At 33.3% G+C, this 24,331-nt stretch overlaps 1 pseudogene; it reads left to right on the forward strand.

Annotated features, from left to right (window-relative positions):
- The first annotated feature begins 214 nt into the window (after positions 1–214).
- LOC108285558 lies at positions 215–21,631 on the forward strand (annotated as a pseudogene).
- The last annotated feature ends 2,700 nt before the right edge of the window (positions 21,632–24,331 follow it).

Raw genomic sequence — 24,331 nt, forward strand, 5'->3', positions numbered from 1 at the left:
AAACTATAAATGGAAAAAGGATTATTTCCATATCAATATAATAAAGCAACAAGAAGAGGCAACTCTGAGGCTTTCTGAGATTTTTTTTTTATGGCATGTAAAGACAGAAAAGTAAGAACAGAACCAGGAAGCTTCAGGTCATGAGCACAGTAAAGCCTAGTTGACGTAACTGAGACAGAATGCGATTTATTATCCCAGCCATGTAAATTGGTGCATGGTCATGATCAAACATGGATCATGTAGAGACAACGGATATCAGGAATTTGGCTTTGCTGTTCCATTACATACCATGAAGCTGAAGTGTAATGCATTATTAAAAGTAAATATCATTTTATCAGGTGGAAACATTTTAGTCAAGTGTTTTTAGAGTCCATCCTTTGCAACTGGGGCTTTTTCAGGGTCCTTGACATTCTTGATAGTGTTAGCCTCTTTTATAGCTTGTTTCTCTTAATAAGGATTAGAGTAGTAATTTAGAGAAAATTTACTAAACAATGCTATTAACTTAGATAAGCAGTTTTGTTAATACATAACTCATATCACATGGTTCATCTATTTAACATGTACAGTTAAATCATTTTTAGTATACTCACAGAGTTGTGTAATAATCATAACAAATTGATTTCAAAATATTTGTCACCCCCAAAACAAACCATTAGCAGTCACTCACTATTCCTCCAACCCCCAGCCCCAGGCAACTACTAATCTACATTCTTTCTCTATACGTTTGTATATTCTGGCCATTTCATAGAAACTGAATCATACTAGATGTGTTTTTTTGTGTCAGGTTTCTTTAATACAGAATGATATTTTCAAGGTTCATTTATGTTTAACATATATTAAAACTTCAATCTGTTTTCTATTTTGTTTTGTTTTGCTTTGGTTCTGATTTTTCCCTTGATCACATTTTATTGTATAGAGATTCCACATTTTATTCATTCCTTCATCAGTTGCTAATTTATATTGTCTTCAATTGTTGCCTAATGTGAACAATTCTGCTATAAACATTTATCTAAAAGGTTCTGTTTGGAAATATGTTTCCATTTCACTTGAGTATCTAGGACTGGAATTGCTTTGTCCTATGATATGTTAGTTCATTTGGATGTTATAACAAAATATCATTCATTGAGCAGTTTATAAACAATAGAAATTTATTTCTCATAGTTCAAGAGGCTAGGAAGGGGAGAGATGCCAGATGTAGGTGATGGGGAGGAAGGCAGCAAATCACACTGTCACGTGTGCACCTATGCAACAACCTCGCATGTTCTTCACATGTACCCCAAAACCTAAAATGCAATAAAATAAATAAATGTGAAGAAAAAAGAGACTAGGAAGTCCAATATCAAGGTGCTAGCACATTAGGTGTATGGTGAAGGCCTGTTTCCTGGTTCATAGACAGTGATTTTTCAATGTGTCCTTAAGTGGTGAAAGGGGCAAGGCCTCTGGGGCTTCTTTTATAAAGTCAGTGATCCTGTTCATGAGTCAGACTGAGCCCTCATGACTAGTCAAAACCCCCTCCTCAACTCCCTGCTAATGCCATCACACTGGTGATTAGATTTCAACATATGCATTTTGAAGGACAGAAACATTCAGATCATTGCATATGATAACTCTATGTTTAACATTTTTAAGAACTGCCACAAAGTTTTCCAAATGGTTGCAACATTGGGCATTCTCACAGCTAATGTATAGGGTTCAAATATGATTACATCCTTGCCAATACTTATTATTGTACAACATTTTGCTTATAGATACATTAAAAACTGTAAAGTGGTATTTCATTGTGAGCTTAACTGAATTTCTCTAACAAATGATGATGTTGTTCATCTTCTCATGTGCTTGTTGGCTGTTTGTGTATCTTGTTTGAAAAAATGTCTGTTCAATTTCTTTGCCCATTTCTTACTTAGATTATTTGTCTTGTTATTGTGGAGTTATAAGAGTTTGTAATGTATTCTGGATACTACGCTTATAGTTACAGTCATGTGCCACATAATGGCTTTTTCGTCAACAGTGGGTTGCATATATGATGGTGGTCTTATAAGACTAGCATGGAACTGAAAGATTCCTATTACCTAGTGACATAGTAACCATTGTGACATCATAGATGAAAGCATTGCTCACCAATTTGTGGTGATGCTTTTTATTGCCAATTATATAAAACAGGGGTCCCCAAGCTCTCATCTGCAGACTGGTACAGATTCGTGGCCTATTAGGACCTGGGCTGCAAAGCAGGAGGGGGCAGTGGGGTGGGCATTAACACCTGAGCTCCCCTCTTCTGTCAGATCAGCAGTGGCATTAGATTCTTGTAGAAGCATACATGCTATTTGTGAACTGAGCATATGAGGGATCTGGGTTGTACATTCCTTATGGGAATTTAACTAATACCTGATAATCTGAGGTCTAACAGTTTTATCCTGAAATAATCCTCACCCCCATCACAACCTCCATCCCCATCCATGGGAAAATTTTCTTCCACTAAATTGGCCCCTGGTGCCAAAAAGTTTGGGTAATGCTGGTATAAATTATATATAGTACATAAAATTATATATAGTACATAATACTTGACAGTGATAATAAATGACTTTGTTACTGGTTTATACATTTACTCTACTATACTTTCTATCACTGTTTTAGAGAGTATTTATGCTACTTATTTTAAAAAGTTTACTGTGAAGGAACTCCAGGAGTATCCTTCAGGAGGTATCACAGAAGAAAGCATTATTATAGAAGATGACAACTTCATGTGTGTTATTGCTCTGTACAACTTCTAGGAGGACAAGAAGTAGAGTTAGAAGACACTGATATTGATGATGCTGACCTATGTAGGCATAAGCTAAAGTGTGTATTAATGTCTTAGTTCCTAACAAAATTTTTTAAATATAAAAATTAATAAATAATTCAAAAAAATATATAGAATAAAGCTACAAGGAAGAAAATTGTTTCCTACAGCTATGCAATATGTTTGTGTTTTAAGGTAAGTGTTATTTCAAAAGTGAAAAAGTTTTCAAAGTTAAAAATGTTATAATGTAAAAAGCTACAGTAACCTCAGGTTAATCTATTATTGAAGAAATAAAATAGTTTAATCAACCTAGTATAGCCTGTGTAGAGTGCTTATCTAGTCTACAGTAATGTATAGGAATGTCGTAGGCCTTCATATTCAATCCCCATTCACTGACTCACCAGAACAATTTCCAGTCCAGTAACCTCCTTTTATAAGTGTCTAATACAGGTGTACCATTTTTTAAATGTTTTATACCGTATTGGTACTATACCCTTCTTGCATTTAGATATGTTTAGGCACATAAATACTTATCATTGTGCTAAAATTGCCTACAATACTCAGCAGAGTACCATGCTGCACAGGTTTGTAGCCAAGGAGCAATAGGCTATACCATCTAGCCTAAGTGTGTAGTAGGCTCTACTATCTAGGTTTGTGTAAGTACATTCTATTGTGTTTGCAAGACAAAATTGCCTAACAACACAATTCTCAGACTGTATCCTCCTCATTAAATGATGCAAAACTGTATATGATTTGAACATATTTTCTGCCATTCTGCAAGTTTTTTTTACATTTTCTTGATAGTTTTCTTTAAATTGCAAAAGTTTCAATTTTAATTTTGATGAAGTCTAGTTTATCTGTTTGTTCTTTTGCTGCATATACTTTTGGTGTCACCTCTGAATAATTATTGCCTAATTCAAAGTCCCAATAATTTAGGCTTTTGTTTCCATCTAAGAGTCGGTACTTTAGTGTAAGCTCATACACTTAGGTGTTGGTTCCATTTGGAGTTAATTTTTACATATGAGGTCAGGTAGAAACCTAATATGATTTAGCTATGTCCCTCCCCAAATCTCATCTTGAATTGCAATCCAAATTCTAATCGCCACATGTCGAGGGACGAACCTGGTGGGAAGTTTTTGGATCATGGGGGAGGTTTTCTCATGCTCTTGTCATGATAGTGAGTGAGTTCTCATGAGATCTGGTTGTTTGATAAGTGTCTGCTGCTTCCACCTTCTCTCTCGCTCTCTCCTGCCACCTTTTAGATGTGCCTTGCTTCCCCCTTACCTTCTGCTATGATTGCAAGTTACCTGAGGCTTCCTCAGCCATGTGGAACTGTGAGTCAATTAAACTTTATTTCTGTATATTAACCAGTCTCAGGTTGTATATTTATAGCAGTCCCGGAATAGACTAATGCAGAATCTAAGTTTATAATTACGCATGTGACTGTCCAACTGTCTGAGCAAAATTTGTTGAAAAGCCAATTTGATTATTGTGTGAGCATTTTTTATTGAAAAACAATTCATTATAATATGGATTTTTATAATAGTATGAAATAGACTCTCAATTCTGTTTTATTGATCTATATACTTATTCTTGCACCAATGTCACAATATCTTGATTAATGTATCTTTGTATTAAGTTTTGAAATAAGAAAGAGTGAGCCCTTCAAATTTGTTCATATTCAAAACTGTTTTGGCTATTCTGAGATTTTGCTTTTCCATATGAATTTTAGGATAAGCTGATTACTTTCTCTATGCCAGCCACATAATAATTTGATAAGATTTTCAGTGAATCTATAGATTAATTTGGAAACTATTATCATCTTAATAAAATAAGTATTTCAGTCTATGAACATGTGATGTCTTTCCATTTGTTTAGGTTTTATGCAATCTCTTTCAACAATGTTTTATGGTTTCCAGTGTACAAGCCTTACATTTCTTTGTTAGATTTATTCTTAGTTTAGATTTTATTCTTTGTTAGATTTATTCTATCTTATACAGTTGAAACAGAATTGTTTTCTTAATTTTATTTTCAAAGTTTTTATTGTTGGTATGTAAAAATACAACTAATTTTTTAGATATTTAGTTTGAGGCAGCAATCTTTCCAAACACAGTTATTAGTTCTAATTTTTTAGTGGGTTGCTCAGTATTTTCTATATACATCATTATGCCATCTGTAAACAGAGATTATTTTACTTCTACCTTTCCAATCTGATGGCTTTTATTTACTTTTCTTGCTTAATTGCTGAGGCTGGAAGCTCTACTACAATGTTAAATACAATGGCAAAAACAGAAATCACTATGTTCTTCCAAATTTAGGTGAAAACATCCAGTGTTTCACCGTTAAATAATGAAATATTATCTGGGAGTTGCTTTGTGTTTGTTTGTTTGTTTTTATAAATGGCCTTTATTAGGTAAAAAAAGTTTACCTCTCTTCTTTATTGGATCCCATTTTTGTTCTTTCATTATAAAAGGTGTTAAAACCTGTCACATGCTTTTTGTGTATCCCTCTATACAATCATATTGTTTTTGATCCTTACTCTGTTTATATAGTGTACAACATTGATTAGTGTTTGGATGTTAAATTACCCTTGCATTCCTTGGATAAGTTCCATTTGATCATTATATATGATTCTTTTTAATGTGTAGTTAGTTTTGGTTTTGAAGGAGTTAAGAATATGCCATTCAAAATACACTACTTTGTCAGATTTACTATTTTGAGTTAAAGGCAGCTTGGAAAACAGCAAGTACACAAAAATTACTCTTACCTTTCTTTAGTTCCTTAACAGCAAAATGTGGAATTTTTATGTGAAAGGTGCCTTTCCTATACTAGAAGGAATGTAGCATTTTTATCATCAAGGACAGAAAGTTAAGACTGACAAGAGTTCTATATAGACCTTGTTGAAATGAGTCTTTCCTTCATTTAACCTCACTACATAATTTAGTTATGTTTTCACAATTTAATACTCTATCTAATTCAATATATATGTGTTCAACTCTGCCTTGAATCTTCATTTCTTTCTGGTGGCTTCCATGCTACGTGAAACTTATATTAAATAAATTTGTATATTTTCTTCTGTTCATCTGTCTCATGGCAATTTGATTCTCAGGCCAAGCTGAAAAAACCCCAAAAGTGTAGAGATGAATTTTCACTCCCCTAATTCTATCTACGTATCATTTTAATGGAAGAAGATCTGAAACCTAGAGCTTCTATTCCGGACAAACAACAGTCTAGGAAATGTTGTAAATGTTTCCCTCTTGGCTACAAACATGAAGCAAGGACACCTTATAAGATAAAAATAAGTAGAGTCGGGGAAGGTTAGATAAGCCAGTAAACATTAGTAGGGAAGACAAAACAAGAGAAGACCTAGATAAACTGTTTTAAGAGAGAAACCAAATAGGTTTAGTTTTGTTAAGTGAATCACATGTAATTTCTATTATTTGACCCTTTTGACCTGTAAAAACAAGATTTCATTTAGTTCAACCTAAACATTCCTGCCAGAATTCTGAAAAAAAAAAAAAAAGAAAGAAAAAGGATCAATCTCTTTCATAACTAACTAGTAAATAAAGAGAGAACAAACGAAATTGCCCTTCTAAGAATGATACAACTTTATATCTTGTTCCCTACATTTATTTAACCCTGAGGTTAATAATCTTAACATAACCTAACTTAAAAATATACGTTTTTTAAAGCACATTTTCATTCTAAACCTTTATTTGAAATGGTGTTTGCATTTTTTCATTTCTGTGGATGAAAATTTTTGAATCTCTTCAAATTTTCATAACGATGGCAGTCCTTTGTTCTGATTACTATTACCATTAGAATCGTGTTAGCAGTTCAAGTAGCCATCACCATTTCTCTCATCACCGTCAGCGTCGTTACTGTCATAATAGTAGCATTTCCCCTTTTGCAAGGAAGGCATCAGTTAAGTATAACAGTAAAACAGAGAGACTCATCTTGACTCTGCTTGCTAAGTTGTTATATGCACTTTACACTATGACTTTAACCTCTCAGTTGCTCTGCTCCTTTAACTACAAAGTATGGACTGTGCCAGTTTTACAAGGTTACAAGAAAGGTTAATGTCTGCAACTTTTAAAGCTTCTTTTGTTAGAAGCTCAGAGAAGGAAAGTATTATCCTACGTTGTTTAGTACCTTCTGTCACAACGCTAAGCTATGAATTTAAAATATGATTAAAACATATCATTTTTCTCTTTATTTGTCAATTGCCCTCTCATTGAATAAATAAATTGAATGCCAAAGTAGGCATTTACTTAAAAATTCCATCAGATTCAGCCTCTTTCCCCTGACTGTTCCAATTTCATTTGTTAAAAAAAAATGCATTTTTAGTATGTCTGGACTGCAAAATACTGAATAAAATTACCATGAAAACTAAGTACTGTCTGCATTAGATTGATGAAGGAATTGAATGATTACAGTGAGCTTAAAATATCTTCTGATGAGCATATACTTATGGTAATCATAAAAACAAAATTTGAAAAAGAAATTTGCAGCTGAACTTAATTTTTAATTTAAAAGATTAGACATGTAATAAACAGGTATTCCTACCGCTAGAATAGAGCAAGCACACCTTGACTTACTCTCTAGGTAACTTAAAAAGAGTGTTTAACTGAACCTAAGCCAGCTTCCTTTTACACCAAACATTATTTTGGGGGAGAGTTGAAAGCATCTTTGGTTCTTTGATGATTTTGAAGTTTTCAAAAGAAGTTGTGAATCTCCTCAGGTATTAAAACCAGACTTTTCTTTCTATAAAATGGAAGCTTGTAAAGTTCACTTCGATATTTATTTTCCACCTAAATGTCCATGTACTTGAGCATGTTTGCAGACATTATGGAATATTCATCTAATTACATATATTAAAAATAACATTTTTATGAAAGCTCTTAAAGTTTCAATAGAAAGTGTCATTATAGAATAAGTGGGAAGAGAAAAGCATATTTATAATATAATTCAAATTCTGCTCTTAGGTTGTATATATTAAAATATTTATCTATAATCAGAAAAGATATAATGATCTGCTAATTGTGTTTATCATCTGGTAGTATACATGGAGGTTGTTTAATTAATATATTTTACTTACCATCTTTTATATACTAAACATTTAAAATTATAACTACTAATAATTGATAAATTACATGTGGATGTATATAATTTATAAAATTACTAACATGTGAGTATAATCATCTACGCTAAATTCCTGATGGAAAGAGATAGGTTAATTCTAGTGAGAAAGTCAATAAGCGTGGAAAATAGAGTTTACTCCTTCCAGAACTGAGCAGCTGGAACTTCATGGGTTAGCACTATGGTTGCTGTGAGTGCATGGTGTGGCCATAATTAGGAGTTCTGGTCAAGACAAAGGTCATCAAGAAAATAAAATTATCTGGGAAAAATCAGCAATGGCATGAATGTGAAGGTTTCTGTAACTTCTGGAGAGTTTAGGGAACAACTAAAGAATTGAGGAAAATAGTAATAAAGAGCTTGTAAAATTGGGGTATGTCTCTGTATCCCATTTTAATGTTCTTTAGGAATTAAAGCAAAGGATTTGAGTGACTTTAACATTGCTCTGAGGACTGGCCTATGTTTTTGTGAATGTAACCCTACTCTGAAACTGTAACACGTGGATTTCCAAGTTTCATGGGTGTGATGAAGAGATGGATGTAGATACGTACATGCACATTTCTTTCTTTCTTTTTTTTCTTTGAGATGAAGTCTCAGTCTTTTGCCCAGGCTGGAGTTCAGTGGCACGATCTCGGCTCACTGCAGCTTCTGCCTCCCAGGCCCAAGTAATTCTCCTGCCTCAGCCCAAGTAGCTGGGATTACATGCCCCCATGCCCTGATAATTTTTGTATTTTTATTAGAGACCGAGTTTCATCATTTTGACCAGGCCGGTCTCAAACTCCTAACCTCAGGTGATCCACCCACTTCGACTTCCCAAAGTGCTGGGATTACAGGCACGAGCCACTGTGCCAGCCCATCCGTGCACAGTTCTCGATTCCACAATTATAAAATACATGTTAAACACTTTGGTTAGTGAAGATTAAGATATCTTCACGAATATTTTTCCTACATCAAGCAGTTAATCGAGTGCTTCATTTCAAGGCTACCTTTACCCAGAAAGCCACAGCCATTTCCAATTCCCTGCCCCAGACTCCAAGTTCCTTTTTGGTCCTAATGAATGGTATCCTCCTCCATACTTTCTGGTGGGTGGGTAAACAGTAGAGGGCATCTCAATAAAAGAGACTTGTAAATGCACACTTCCAGCCCAAAGTAAGCATGGTATATTTTGGTAGGAAAAAAATTAATCAGAGATTTTTTAACACTGAATTCTGAAAGAAGAAAAAGGTATCCACAATGGGCTTGCAATAAAAATGGATGTTCAGTGGGCAGTTTACTATGTGAAAAACACCATTATATGTTGCAGGAAATTTAACAATATAAAACATAGTTGTCAAGATTTTCAAGAACCATTTGAAAGAGAAAACATATAATCTTAAAAAAAATAAGAGTATAATACAATACGTGCTTTTTTTGCTGAAAAAGGAGCATGACATAATGAGTACTAGAGGATTCTGATACTCATTCAAATTTGTGAAATACAAATATAGGTGAAGAAGAGCTAGCAAAGCATTTTAAACAGAGAAACACTGTATTTAAATATACATATTAGAAAGATGAATTACAGTGATCTAGAGAATAACCTGGAAATAAATGAAATTTGCATCATTGTCTTTAACCTGTATTATAGTCCTACATTTTAAACACTTAAACATCCTTTAAAGTGCATTAAATGCATTTGGCTTAAAAAAATAAAACCCTGTGGCTTTAATTTTCTTCTGCCACCTTTGTGAGTCTTTTACACTCTCTGAGCCTTCAGAACTTCATTTATAAAATAAGATGGGTAATCTGCAGTCACTAAAATATGTTTCAGGCTTCAAGTTCTCTGAAATAACAAAACTAAATGGTTATGTGAAGTACTAAATGTATGTTTTCATAGGCTGTCTGCTCTTTGTTTAGGAGAAAAAAAAGCATTTGCTATCTCTGTTAAACATACATGAAATATTCAAAAATCTGAATGATTTAGTTTGGTTTTCTTCTCATTTTTTTCTGAATCACAACAATATAAGATTGTATGCAATGAATCGAGGGGAAAAGGAATGATAGGAAAATTTTTGAGACTACTCTTCAGTCTAAGGATGCTTAATACCTTAGCTGCCATAAAAGTTAATGAGGATGTCAAGTTACTTTGAGGTTCAACCCCCAAAGGAAATCCTCAGTTCTGCCAAAAAGCAAAATCTATGCATGATAATAAGCATCTCCGAGGAAAATAAAACACTGATGATGGTGTAAGATGCACAACTCAATTATGTGCAGAATAATGATAAGCCTTGCATCCTGTATACTTTCCTAATTGGATAACAGTGCAATCCTGTGTACTAGAAATAGTGTGGAGCACTCATTAAGCAGAGAAAAACACAAATGTCTTGTCTTAGTTATAACTCAAACGTGAATTCAGAAAGAAAAGGCTTACGTCAAATACAAATCACTTTACATATTTTTTTTTCATAAAAGTTTCTCTCAGTTGGTTAAACTGCTGGAACTTCAATTAATTTAACTTGTTCAATGTATCATTCTAAATTGTAAAAAGAAGTAAAACTACGGGAAAAAAAGTAACAAGTAGCTTCCTTAATTGTAGAAGTCTATGTGTAAGGCAAGACCTTGAAATGCAGGAACACAATGATTTTTAACTTTTATCCAGAAACATAGAATTTTATCTATATACGAAATTTCTGGTAAAGGGCTCACCCAGATTTTCATTCATGTATGTTTTTCTACCTCACTTCATTTGCTGTCCACTCTTCTGACAGTAATAGCCTTTCCAGTCCACAAAATGATTGTTAAGAGAAATCACTTGCTCATGTGTTTCATGCTTATGAGGGAACGGGGGTACAGGAGAACAATAAACCATCACTGTTTCTACACTCTAGGGAATTATCAAGCATTGTCTGGAAATTAAAAAAAAATAGAAAGGAAAGGGAAGAAATGGAAAAGAAAGAAAAGGAGAATATAGAGCAGAAAAGGAAGGAGAGAGAAGGCAAGGGAAGGAATTATGGCCCACTAAGAAGAGACAGTAACTGCTGAATCTAGACTTGTGGCCAAGAGATACATAATTCAAAATTTTGAAGCAATTGTATTGATTACAAAATTAGGTCCTCCTGAAAGAAATCTTAGAGGAATAGCAATAGCTAATGCTCAACTTAATCTACCAAAGAATTTTTTTTTCTAGTGGAAGTATACTCTTTTTAGCATTCACGGTCTAGGAAATAGAGCCTTTTATTCATTGATCTACTTATTTTCAAAAATTGATGAAGTAGTATTGAAAATGATAAATGTTTATTCTTCACCTTTGGTAAACCCAGCTCTACAGATTCCTGATTTTAAGCCACATGGTGTGTACCATAAAGTGTCTCTAGATTCAAGTCTGTCCTGGGATTTGTTTTCAAGGTGAGAAGTTTCCAGAAAGAAGAGATACATTCTTATTTATTCTTAAGTCTGTGACTTGAATTTTATCAGGTCTTTATTATCAAATTTTCCTACAATAGAATAAGCATATTATTCAAGGAATTCTCCTGCCCTCTAGTAAAAGCCCAACTAATTTTGTTGGTTTATTTTTCTTCAAAAGTTTGAAAATTACTTATGACAAAAAATTACTTGGTATTATCAAAGTCATATGTATAGAGAGCAGTCCATGAGTTTCTAGGTTAAGTTGTTCCTTCACCATAATTTATAAATGGATTTCATAATGACTTGATTACTTTTAGAAGTAAGATTACAGCGAAGCCTTAACCCAGAATCTATTGTCTGGTTGTTGGATAAGGTTTCATACACTACTTAGTAACTTCAGAGCTGTTTCCACTTCCCTGACACAGCATGGTATACAGTGTGTGATCAGAGACTGAACATCACCATGATAGTTACTCTTTGCTGAGAATAATTCCATTTTCTTATCCAAACACACTACTACCTCTTGCCCTAACATATTCTTCTGTATCATTAGTCTTTTCTCAACCCATTCCATTCTAGAACCAGAATATTAGGGAGAGGTAGGCTTTAACTGATTTCCTTTGATCACAGTATTATGATCATGTATCCACTTCAATATTGACTCCTATAAAACTCAAACACACTTCTAAGCCTCTTCTAACAAAGTCTACAGGGCCTAGCATTTTTTTCCTCACTGAACTAACTTCATGTGAGTATCCGTTTTTCCACACACTATTATTTTTCCTTCCCCTGTTAAACTATTTATTGTATATTTTTATATATTTATGAACTCCTAATTCTCTTCTGGGCAAGTGGCTAATATAACACACAAGATGCAATCAGCAGTGACTTATAAACAATCTGCTGTATTCCCTTATTCAAATATTTTTGTAATTCTTTTGCACTAAAGAAGTTCAGAGGTAAACAATACTGATCTAGAATTGTGGATCCAGTGCTGTGTCAGGGACCCAGAATATTTCCATACTTGGTATGAGGCTTCTGTCTTTAAACACGCAAGATAACTGCAAGTTTCCCAGTAGCCAAGAAACAGTGGAAGGACAGAAGGCATATATTGGCTGACTCCCTTTTTAGTTCATCCATAATGCTTATGTTTTTGTCTTATTTGTAGAATTATTTTGCATGGTGGCTAGAATTTGCAAAGCATCCTGGAGAATGTAGATTTTCTGGACAACTTGTGACTCTAAAAGAATTTAATATTCGGTTAGTTTTAGAAGATGGGGAGAATGGATATTAGGGAGGTAACCAGCACTGTCTGCTATCATAGGTAAAATAAAATGAAAACGTTTAACGTTTATGTAGACACAAACACACACACACACACACACACACACACAATTAATTATTGAAGTTCTTGTTTTTTCATTTTACTCCCTGTGGCCCCATAACTGAGGGTGCAAAAAGTACTTCTTTCCTCAAGAAAAATTGAAAAGCTTTTAAATATAAATATGTAGTATTCAGTTTGCATTTGTGGACGAATAAATTAAACTAAACAAAAAGCTTGTTTCCTCTTAAACAAATCAACATTTTTTTCCTGAAAACTATTGGGTAAAACATGGTGCTAAGGATGACTGGGAATCTTGGATTAATTAGATAGCATGCATGCCCTTGAGGGGCTCAGAATCAAGAGATGGGATTAGACTCAAAGTATTTATTCCATTTGTGAACTTATAGAATTCCAACTTCTAAAACTGATTTCTAAATTTAATTTATCTCATATCTTTTAAGCTTTTTTATTTTTATAGATACATAATAGCTATACATATTTGCAGAGTGCATGTGATATTTTGATACCAGCATACAATATGTGATGGCTAAATTAGGAGAATTGGTGTATCCATCACCTAAAATATTTATCATTTTTTTGTGTTAGCAACATTCGAATTCTACTTTTCTAGTAATTTTGAAATATACAATAAATTATTGTTACTGTGGTTACCTTATTGGGCTACTGAATACTAAATCTTATTCCTTCTATGTAACTCTACTTTTGTACCCATTAACAATCTTCTTTTTATTTCCCCTTTCCACAATCCTTCCAATCCTTTGATAACTATCATTCTACTCTCTATGTTTAGGAAATCAATTTTTGTAGCTCTCACATAAAAGTGAGAGCATGTAATAGTTTCCTTTCTGTGCCTGGCTTATTTCACTTAACATAATGTCCTCTAGTTTCATCCAAATTTTTGCAAATGGCAGGGTTTAATTCTTTTTTAAGGCTTAGTAATATTCAATTGTGTAAATGTATGTTTTGTTTATCCATTCATCTATTGGTGAATATTTAAGTTGATTTCATATCTTGGCTATTGTGAATAGGGATAAAATAAACATGGGATATCCAGTTTTCCTACACCATTTATTGAATAAGCTGTCCTTTCCCCATTTTCTTGATACCTTGGTTGAAAATGAAATGACTGTAAATGCATAGATATATTTCTGGGTCATTTATACAACATATTAAGAGATGTTTTCCAAAAAATATTTCAAATGCTTATAGACTTCTGTAATCCTCAGAACACTTCAAATGACTACTCTGAAAATGATATAAATACTTTGTATCTTAAAAAACTATGACAGTATAGGGGTGGATGGATTGGAGAGGGATACCATTAGGAGAAATATCTAATGTAGATGATGGGGTGATGGATGCAGCAAACCACCATGGCACGTGTATACCTATGTAACAAACCTGCACGTTCTGCACATGTACTCCAGAACTTAAAGTATAATTTAAAAAATTATGAAAGCCTGAAACACTGAAAACTATAAGATTTTTCACCTACCTGCTCCCTTCTTTACATATACCTTTATTCTCCTCTGAGTGAATCGAATGATATGAATACATCATTCCTACAAACACGTCAGCCAGCTTCACTTTGAGTGAATATGTGGAAGATGTGCACACCCTACAGGCACTGATGAAAAAGATATCTTGTTAGTATTTCTGGTTACTGTACTGCACATTAAAGTGTGTTAGTCTTACACCATCTTTTATTAGTAGCTCTACTTTTCCTTCAATTTCATTCCATAAACTGTTTATCTTGGTAATTTTGTATTATAGTCATTTGTATAGCTTTCTCAAATTCATTTTAGAATGATGCAAGAAAGAGCATGATACAAAATGAAAGAATAAATAGAGGAGAGAAAAAAGTGATGAAATATTTTGTTTTAACATCCTATTACAGTCACTAAGAGAAGTGCTCATCATTAATATTATTCCTCACCATTAGTGTTATTCTGTCTTACTTTTAAGTACAGGTAATATGGTTTGGCTGTGTCTCCACCCAAATCTTATCTTGAATTTTAGTTCCCAGGTTCCCCATGTGTCATCGGAGGGACCTGGTGGGAGGTAATTGAATTATGGGGCAATTTGCCCCTTGATATTCTTACGAGTTCTGATAGTTTTATATGGGGCTTCCCTCTTTATTTGGTTCTCATTCTTCTCCTTCCTGCTGCTTTGCGAAGAAGGACATGTTTGCTTCCCCTCCACCATGATTTTACATAATTTTCCTGAGGCCACCCCATCCATGCTGAACTGTTAGTCAACTAAATCTCTTTCCTTTCTAAATTACCCTGTCTCCAATATGCCCTTTTAGCAGCATGAGAACAGACTAATACAAGAGGGGATCTTAATCTTGGCATCAAGTAATAATGAACTTTTACTTTGGCATCCTTGTACTTTTAAGGAGGCTATTGAATTTCCAAAAAGGTCAGGGCAAGTAAATTTCAAGGGTTAACATAAATATTGCTCTCACATTCCTAAGATATGGCTAACTTTGACTGCTATCTGTTATATTAAGACACAGGAAATATTTGTATACATAGCAAAAAAAGTGGACAAAATAGAAATTGGAAATAATTTACATAATTATCATATTTTCACATGTAATTCATAAAACAAACAATACGTCTTTCTGGGTTTTATTATTTAATTATTACCTGTTGGTAAACTTCTCTAATCTACCTCACCTTCTGCTTTAGGGAGGTGTTCATTATTTCAAATTGTGCATCTCTTCCTTAATTTTTTATCAAACACGTAAGATTAATAGAAATAGAAACCACATTCTGAACATTAAACCCTTTCCATTAGAAGGTGAGCAACAACAGCAACAAACTTAAAAAAATAACCTGACTCAACAATTGAAAAATCATCAAGTCTTGGAATATTTTAAAAAATAGGTATGATTAGTAATTGCTTATAAGAAAGCAAATACATACAAAATTGAATATTATATGCTTGTTTTGTCCTCAAAATTCTCTTTGAATATAAAGTTCAGAACAGTTTAATTGAATATCAAGAATTTTTTACACCATTTTTTGGACTGACTACCTTCATTTTATTTTTTTAATTGTTTTCAACTTATATTTTAAGTTTTGGGGGTACATGGGTAGGTTTGTTGTATAGGTAAGTTACACATCACTGGGGTTTGGTGTATAAATGATTTCATCACCCAGGTAGTAAGCACAATTTCTGATAGGTAGTTTTTTGATCCTCACCACTTTCCCACCCTCCACCCTCAATAGGCACCAATGTCTGCTTTTCTTCACTTTGTGTCCATGCGCAACTGATATTTAACTCTCATTTATAAATGAGAACATGTGGTATGTGGTTTCCTGTTCTTGTGTTAATTCACTTTGGAGAATGACCTCCAGCTCCATTCATGTTGCCACAAAGGAAATGATCTCATTCATATTTATGGCTGCATAGTATTCCATGTTGTATATGTACCACATTTTCTTTATCCAGTCCACTGTTGATGAGCACCTAGGCTGATTTCATAACTATGCTATAGGAAATAGCGTTGTGATGAATACGCAAGTGCTTGTGTTTTTTGGTTTTTGGTTTTTGGGGTTTTTTGGTAGAAATATTTATTTTTCTTTAACTATATACCCAGTGATTACATTACTAGGTTGAATGGTAGTTCTGTATTAAGTTATTTAAGATATCCCTAAACTATTTTTCACAGAGGTTGAATTAACTTACATTTCCACCACCAGTTTGTAATCATTCCCCTTCCTCCACAACCTCAGCAAGCTTTCCTTTTTTTTTTTTTTTTTTTTTTTTATAGCCATTCTGAGTGGTGTGAGATGCTACCTCATTGTGATTTTGATTTGCATTGCTATAATGATTAGTAATATGAAGCATTTTTTCATGTTTGTTGGCTGGGTGGATGCTTTCTTTTGAGAGGTGGCTGTTCATGACCTTTCCCTATTTTTTTAAATGGAGTTTGTTATTTGCTTGTTGATTTGTTTAAGTTTCGTACAGATTCTGGATTTAGACCTTTGTTAGATGCATAGTTTGCAAACATTTTCTCTCATTCTGTAGGTTGTCTATGTACTTTGTGGATAGTTTCTTTTGCTGTATAGAAGCTCCTTAGTTTAATTATGTCCCACTTGTCTATTTTTGTTTTTGTTGAAATTGCTTTTAAAGACCTAGTCGTAAGTTCACTTTTAAGACCAATTTCCAGAATATTTCCTGGCTTTTCTTCTGGAGTTGTTATTGCTTTAGGTCTTACATTTAAGTCTTCAATCCATCTTGAGTTGGAATTTGTGTATGGTGAAAAGAAGGCATCCATTTTCAATATTATGCATGCTTGACTAGCCAGTTATCCCACACTATTTGTTGAATAGGGAGTTGTTTTCCCATTGCTTGACATTGTTGACTGTCAAATATCAGATCGTTGTGGCTATGTAACTTTATTTTTAGAGTCTCTAACCTGTTCCATTGGTCTGTGTGTCTGTTTTTGTTCCAGTACCATGACGTTTGGTTACCATACTCTTGCAATATAGTTTGACATAGAATAATGTGATGTTCTTTTCGCTTAGGATTGCTCTGGCTATATTTAGTCTCTTTTTTGGTTTATATGTATTTTAGAATAGTTTTTTTTTCTAATTCTATGAAAAAATTACATTGATAACTTGATAGTAATAGCATTGAATGTATACATTGCTTTGGGACGCATGGCCATTTTAACAATATTTCTACCAGTCCATGAGCTTTGAACGTGTTTCCATTTGTTTGTGTTATCTCTGATTTCTTTCAGCAATATTTTGTAATTCTTATTGTAGAGATTCTTCACCTCCCTGGTTAGCTGTGCTCCTAGGTATTCTTGTGTGTGTGTGTGTGTGTGTGTGTGTGTGTGGCTATTGTAAGTAGTATTGCATTCTTGATTTCATACATTCAATTTCACTTATTTAAAAATATAATGGTGTGTTAACAGGATTTTTCACTAACTGCCTGTTTTAATTCACTACTTTTACTTCCATAATTACTTTGTTTCTATACCTATAAGGTGATTATACTGTTATAGCTCTAACATTAGCAGTAACATTCAATTAACACTCACACTAGGAGCTAAAATTATACCTCACTAACACCTAACTTTTTACCATTTGCTCTCTTGCTAAATGGTCACTAATGTAACAGCTAACGTCTTCTTCTTTACACTTGATAATATTCCTAAATTGAAAGAAAATTTACATCTGTAAAAATAAGTGTGGAATATTTTGGTGAGATGCATAGTGTGAAAGAAATTTATCTACCAAGTATAAAATATGTGTTGAGTATCAATATCAGTCTATTATATAAGACAGGGCAATGGAAGAAGAGAGATGCATATAATACGTTTCCCAATCATCAAGAAATGCATAAACTAATAAGACATGGTGAACACATTGAAATACTTTGTAAGGAAAAGCACAAGAGTGTGATTTGTGAAACTATTGTGCATGTGCTTTTTTCTTGAAATTTTATAATTTCACATTTTACCTTTAGGTTAATTGTTCATTTCCAGTTAATTTTTTAATAAAATATAAACAATTGAGGTGCACTTTCTGTTTTGTATTTATTTATATGACCAATTGTTTTAGTGCCATTTGTATAAAAGACTATCCTTCCATCTTTGAATTACTTTGCAGCTTTGTCAAGTCAGTTGTTCAGAGTATTGTGAATTTATCTGAACTTTCTTGTTTCACTGATATATATCTATCTGTTCCTCCACCGACAGCACAGTGCCTTATTACTGTAGCTTTGGGTACATCTTGGAATCAAGTAGTGTGAATCTGCAACTTAGTTCTTATTTTTACAAATTGTTTTAGTTATTCTAACTCCTTTGCATTTCTATTTAAACATTGGAATCAGCTAGTTGATGCATCAAAAGAAATATCTGCTGGAGTTTTCACCAAGATGGTGTTTTACCTATAGATCAATTTTAGAAGAAAATTACATCTTAACAATATTAATTCTTATATACCATGAACATAGTTTATCTCCCCATTAGAACAAACAATTAAAACCCCTTCTTCTTAACTTATTTTATTAGTGTTTTGTAGTTTTCAAAAGTACTTGATATTTTTGGTGGTATCGGAAGGACTACTTTAAGAATTTTGAATCTCAGCCTATCATTAATGATGTATATAAACAAAATTGACTTTTGAATATCTACTGTTTATTTCATGTCTTGCTAAATTTCTTTGTTGGTTTTGGAAGTTTTATGTAGTCTCTGGAGTATCTATATAGATAATAATGTTTTCTCTGACTAAAGATAGGTGTTTTCCCCCTTACAATCTAAATGCCTTTTAAAAAACAATTGATTTTATTGTTCTTCCATTATGATTTTCTATATGAGTGTTGAGAGAGAAAATCCTTGTCTTGTTTCTGATCTTAGATGAAAAATATATTGCCACTTGTAAGTTTCTATAAATTAAAATTTGTCAAGTTAAATAATTTTCCTTCTCTTCCTAGTGATTTTCCTTTTATTAGTCTATTACTGAGGTGAATTACAGTGACTGGTCTTTAAATGTTAAACCTGTCTTGCATTCCTAGGATAAACCACACTTGATTATAGTATATTAAACTTTCTAAAGATTTGATTTACTATGATGTTTTACACATTTTCTTTACTACATCTCTGTTTATGACGAATTGTGGTTTACAGTTTTTGTTACTTGCAATGTTTTTCTTGTTACTGTTGTTTCCTGTTACTTATAATAATACATTTATGAGAAATTTGAGTTTGTAGTTTTTGTTACTTGTAATGTTTTCTTATTACTTGTGACTTATTTTCTTATAACTTTGTTGCTTGCAACATTTTCTTGTTACTTGGTTTTGGTATTAGGGTATTGCTAGCTTCGTAATAGGCATTGAGTGGTGTTGATCTTGTTTCATTTTGTGAAGAGTTTGTGTAGACTTAGTATTATTTCTTCCTGAAATATTTCTTAGAATTTACTATTAAAGTGATTTGGGCCAGGAGTCGACTTTGTTGGGAAGTTTTTGACCTATGAATCCAATTTCTTTAATAGATAAATCATTATTTATGTTAATCTCTTAGATTATAAACATGCTTGGTTAGTTTGTGTCATTCAAGGAATTGCTTATCTTCTGAGTTGTGGAATTTGGAGTCATAGTATTTTTCATAATATTTTTATTTCCATTTTATTATCTGTTTATTGTCTATGAAGCTTTAATGTTGTTTCCATTATTGACAATTTATATTTTCTTTCTTTTCTTGGTCCATCTGCTAAATGGCTTGTCATGTTTATTAATATTTTCAAAAGACTAGGTTTTCGTTTTGTATATTTTCTGATTTTTTGTGTGTATTGAATTTTGTTGATTCATATTCTTGTATTATTATGTTACTTCTGCTTATTTGGGTTTATTTATTCTTTATGTTTGTTCCTTAATGCCAAAACTTAGATTCCTACTTTAATTCCTTTTTATTTTCTAATATAAAATTTAAGGCTATAAATTTTGATGTTTATTTTCAAAATTTTTCTTGAGAGTTTCTGTTTGACTATTTATTTAGAAGTATATTGTAAAACTTCACATATTCATAAAATTTCTAAATGCCTTTATGTTAATGCTTTCTAGTTTGAATTAGTTATGATTCAAGAACATGCTTAGTATGAGTTATATTGTCTTAAACTGATTAAAGTGATCATTTTGCAGTGATTTAACATGATTGGTTATTTAATCATGGATATGGTATTTTTTTAATATTTTGTGTACACTGAAAAACAGTGTGTATTCTCCTTTTGTTGAGGAGAGTGTTCTAAAAGTGTTGATAAGGTCAATTTGATTGATGGTCTTCAAGTTTTCTCTATTCTTACCAATTTGTTTTTTCTATCCATTATTGGAATAGTTGTAGTAAAGTCTTCAAAATATAACTGTAAACTTGACCCTCCAGTCACTTCCGTTTGGCCATTCACAGATTGACGCACTCTCGTTCAGTGTATACATGTTTGAGATTCATAAGTCTTCTTAGAAAGTTGATGCAATTATTATGATGAAATGGTCCTATTTCCCCTATTTGCTTGAGGGTCACTTTCTCTGATTTTAACATGGTTTATTCAGCTTACTTTTGGTTAGTTTTAGTATAATGTATCTTCTTTTATTTCACAACATTGGGAGTTACAGCCTTAAATTATCGCATTCAGTGTTAATTTTCTTTGGTTATTTTTAGGTTTTTTTAGAGTCTAAATACATGTGTGTAAAATTCTTTTTGCCTGTCTTCTCTACTTAGGTTCCCTGTGATTCATTTTCTCGTATTTCAAATTTTACTTTATTGGCATTAAATTTTTCAAATGTTTTAGCTTTTTCTCTTTTCTTATTAAATAACTTTGCTGCCCTTTCTGTCGGGCAACAGCCATCAGGGAAGCCAAGGTGGGTGCACACGTATACCCAGGAGCTATGGAGAGAGAAGCAGTCTGATGCCATGCGCTTTCTTCTGAGGGTCTGGGGCTGGCAGTACCTACCGCCAGCTCTCTGCTCTCGGCAGGGCGCCCCGCCCCACCCGGCCTGATAAAGAGCGCAGCCTGGGCTACAAGGCCAAGCAAGGTTACGTTATATACAGGATTCATGTTCGCCATGGTGGCCGAAAACACCCAGCTCCTAAGGGTGTAACTTATGGCAAGTCTGTCCATCATGGTGTTAACCAGCTGAAGTCTGCTGGAAGCCTTCAGTCTGTTGCAGAGGAGCGAGCTGGATGCCACTGTGGGACTCTTAAGAGTCCTGAATTCTTACTGAGTTGGTAAAGATTCCACATACAAGTTTTTTGAGGTTATTCTCATTGATCCATTCCATAAAGCTATCAGAAGAAATCCTGACACCCAATGGATCACCGAACCAGTCCACAAGCACAGGGAGATGCGTGGGCTGGCATCTGCAGGCCGAAGGGCCGTGGCCTTGTAGAGGGCCATAAGTTCCACCACACTGTTGGTGGTTCTCGCCAGGCAGCTTGGAGAAGGCACAATACTCTCCAGCTCCACCGTTACCGCTAACATAAGTTTGTAAAATTCATTCCTAATAAACAATTTAGGACAGTCAAAAAAACAAAAACAAAAACTTTGTTGAGAGTTGGGAGAACTTATTGTATTCATATTTTCAAATACTCTGCCGTTATAGTATATAGGAATTAAGTCTTTATCTTCTACAGTGGGAAAGAAATATAAAGTCTAATGTAGAAAAATCAGTAAATCAGAATAAAATTTATAAATGTGATAAATGAAATAAACAGCTGACCCATTTAAAACAGTTGACATTGAAGAGGGAATTGGGGTAAAGAAAGGCAGGACAGGTAACTGCCATTCTTCGTTACAAACCATACAGAACTGTTTAACTTTTAAAACCAGGAAACAGGATTGCTTTGAAAAGCAAAATGAAAGTAAAAATTTGTGTATTAGCAATTCTACTTCTGGCTGTATACACAGAAAAACTGAAAGCAGGGACTCAAACAGATAATGTTCATATTAGCCTTAGGCATACTAGCCAAAAGTGGTAGTAACTCAAATGTTCATCAACAAACGAATGGGTAAACAAAATGTGATATATATTCCATACATATATGGAATATTATGTAACCTCAAAAAGGAAGGAAATTCCGATGTGTGCTGTAACATGGATAAACCTTGAAGATGTTATGCTAAGTAAAATAAGCCAGACACAAAAAGGGCAATGTTTATATTATACAATTTTTATGTGGTATCTAGAGTAATCAAGTTCATACAGATAGAAAGTAGGATAGTGATTGCCAGGGGCTAGGGTAGGGAAGAATTGTGAGTTACTTTTTAATGAGTAGAGTTTCAGTTTGAGAACATGAATGAGTTCTGAAAATGGATGGTGGTGATGGCTGTACAGCAGTGTAAATATACATAATGCCACTGAGCTGCACACCAAAAATGATTAGATGGTAAATTATATTAGTAAAAAAATCAAAATAAATAAATAAGTTTGTTAATGTATAATTTACATAAAGTTAAAAGCACTCATTTTAATTGCAAACTTTGTAAAGTGTTAACAAATGTATACGTCCGTGTAACCACAACTACAGTAAATAAATAAATATTTTTATCACTCAAAAATGGACCCACACACAAATTTATAGTCGATAAACCAACTTTCATTTCTGCTCCTAGGCAATCATTGGCCTGATTTATTTCACTATATATCAGATTTCTTTGCTCCAGGATTTCCTATAAATGAAATAATACCATGTGTTATTTTTTTTTCTAGCCTTTTTTACTAAGCAAGGATGATTTTGAGAATCACCCATGTAGTTGTACATATCAATATTTGATTGTTAAGCGGAGGCTGGGTAGTACTTAATTGCATCAATATGCTATATTTTTATATGTTCACTTTTTAATAAACATTTGAGTTGTTCCTTGTTTTGGCTTGTGAAAATATAAATGCTACAAATATTCATGCATGAGTATTTACATGATACATATTTTGTTCCTCTTGTTCAAATAAGCAGAAGAGAATTGGTGGCTCATATTGTAACTGTGTATTTTAAAATTGCTGGAATGTTTACCAAAGCACTACTATCATTTTACATCCCCTTCAATAATAAGTTCCAACTACTCCACTTTGCCAACACATTGTCAGCCTTTCAATTTAGCCATTCTTCTGGACGTGTTGCTTTATTTTCATTTAATTTAAATTATTCTCATTTGCACTTCTCTGATGAAAAATAATGCTAGCATATTTTATATGCTTCTTGAACATTTTTATATCTTCCTTCATGAAATATTTGTTTAAATCTTGTATCCATCTTTTATTGCATTGTTTGCCTCCCAGTAGAATTGTAGAGATTTGTTACAAATACTCTTTCTTTGTTGGATGCTATTGAAAATATTTCTCTCTGTCTGTGGTTCATCTTTTCATTTTATTAAAAAGTATTTTAGGTCAGGTGCTGTGGCTCACACCTGTAATTCCAGCACTTTGGGAGGCCGAGAGGGGCGGATCCCCTGAGGTCAGGGGTTTGAGACCAGCCTGGCCAACATGATGAAAACCCAACTACACTAAAAGTACAAAAATATTTCTGGACATTGTGGTATGTGCTTGTAATCCCACCTATTTGGGAGGCTGAGGCAGTAAAATCTCTTGAACCCAGGAGACAGAGGTTGCAGTGAACCGAGATCACACTACAGCAGTCACTCCAGCCTAAGCAATAAGAGCAAAACTCCGTCTGAAAAACAAAACAAAACAAAACAAACAACAAAAAACAACAACAACAACAACAAAAAACAGTGTTTTAAAGAGTAGATGTTTTAAATTTTTATAATGGTCAGTGAATCTAATTATACTTTATGATTTGTATTTTTTTATGTCTTGCCTAAGAAATTTATACTTAACCTTAAGGTGACGAAGATTATATTCTACATTTTTAGAAATTTTACAGTTTTAGCATTTATGTGAAAGTTTATGATTAAGTTTAAGTCAATTTTTGTGTGCACAGTGAAAAAATGGCTGAGGTTTGTTTTTATACTATGGCTGAAAAAACAATTTTTTCCAATTAAATTGCCCTGGAAACTATATCATAATTCATAGAAATATGAATTTAACCACTGCAGCTCTATTCAGTTCCGCTCCTAACAGGGAGTATGGAGAGCAACAGTTCATTGGCAGCTTGTATTCATTTACTGAACCAAGTTTTCTTTTTCTCCTCCTCCTTCAGCTGGCAAGAAATTCCCTTTCTG

This window comes from Cebus imitator, unplaced genomic scaffold (assembly GCF_001604975.1).
Source record: "Cebus imitator isolate Cc_AM_T3 unplaced genomic scaffold, Cebus_imitator-1.0 Scaffold300, whole genome shotgun sequence".
NCBI classification, from domain to species: domain Eukaryota; kingdom Metazoa; phylum Chordata; class Mammalia; order Primates; family Cebidae; genus Cebus; species Cebus imitator.